The following is a 1,828-nucleotide window of genomic DNA, read 5'->3' on the forward strand; positions in this document are numbered from 1 at the left end:
AAGAAGATCAATCGAGGCAACCTTGCATAAATATGGTCGACCTGATTTATTATTAAAAGGGGGATGGTCCCTACTCCCTATGTTTCAAATACAAAATGACACAAACGGTCCTATACGAGAAAAAATTACTGATATGGCCCCTCTTTCACAGAATTACAATCGTCTAACATAAAATTACAGAAATGGTCCTTCAGTAGAAAATAGATGGAATTATAGAAATAAGACAAAATTGCAAGAATGATCATTGTTGTTAGGTGGAAATTGTCAATTTAGGTCAAAAATGTTTGGACTAGCATTAATGGTACAAAGATTTTCATTTTCTTGCCACTTTGGTCCAATTTATTTTAAATTTTTTTGTAATGACAATTTTGCCCTTAGTTTTAGCTTTTTCAGTTTTTTAATCTAGTTTAATACTTTTATAACTAAAAGAAAATACATCTCTCTCTCTCTCTCTCTCTCTCTCTCTCTTGAGAAAGAAAGTCAAAATCCTTCACCCATTTCTTCTTCTTCCCAGAAATCTATGCTTTCTTTCATTGCCGACGTTCACCTTCTTTGACTGATCCATTCTCGGTTGTTCTAAACATAAACTCACACCCGGTTTAACATAAAAACACACACCATATGAACCAAAATGAAGATGAACACAATATATCTGAAAAACATGAAACCAAATATTCAAGAACTCAAGAACTTGGATTCAAGATGTTTGTTCTTCAAGGATTTTGTAGATTTCAACTTTGATCATAAACACAAAACACATACATACAACCCATATCTAAGGTAGAATGGCACCTTTTTCATCGTCTCTCTTACAAATAGGGTTTAAGATCCTGAAACTAAAACGAAACCCCAACAATTCCTCGTCACCATTTCGACGAACGTTAGGGTGTCCGAAGACATCGATGTTCGGAAAAGAGGGCATCCACCATTGCGATCGCAAGCTGTTTCATTCGTGATTATCATCTCGTCGTCGTCTCAATCTTGGATCCATGGAAAAACAAACCAGCGAAAAAGTTTTTACCAATGGAATCTAGTATTCGGTTGGTCCCTTTACTTAAAACCTAAGAACATTTCCCATATTTGAAGCTAAAAAGTACCAAGTAGCGATCTTCAGCTAAACTGATGCTCATAAACGAGGAAATGTAGATGAAAAGGAGATAGTAGAGAAAGGTAGAAGGAGCAACCATGAATTGGAAACTTTTGAGGGTATAATCTTTGCTCTCGATAAGAAAATTATAGAGTCAAGGGGTTTGCATTATCAATTGAGAGAGAGAGAGGAAGAGAGAAGGAGAGAGAGAGAGAGAGAGAGATGTATTTTCTTTTTTATTTTTCTTTTAATTATAAAAGTATTTAAATAAATAAATAAATTGAAAAGGCACAAACTGTTGGATTAGTGTCTAAGGCTGTAACTATATTTGGTAAGTACTTGATCCGGTTGTGCATGGTCCTTTTGGGTTGCCTTCACCATAGCAACTTGATAGGGTGATTTAGAGAGAAGAGATATAATTATTAATGTATTATAGGAATAATATGTTAAAAGAATAATAATATTATTTGATTAATATAAGTCATAAATTAATTATGAATTAATTTGGTGACTTAAAGAGATTAATTGAATAAAGGGGTATAAACTGTCAAATGTGTGAAAGTTGTATTTTGAGCTGATAACCCTTATGGATATAGGGTTGGATGATTTTAGGGATATGGTTCACCTAGAAATCGTCCAAGGCCTTATCTAGGAAGGGATTTGGATTGCTTTGAGGCTAAGTTATCCAATTAGGGTTTTAGGGTGAAACCCTAGGAGCTCACAATATAAATAGACCCATAG

Source organism: Lactuca serriola, chromosome 1 (genome assembly GCF_051521515.1).
Source record: "Lactuca serriola cultivar US96UC23 chromosome 1, Lser_US96UC23_V15, whole genome shotgun sequence".
Classification (NCBI taxonomy): Eukaryota; Viridiplantae; Streptophyta; class Magnoliopsida; order Asterales; family Asteraceae; genus Lactuca; species Lactuca serriola.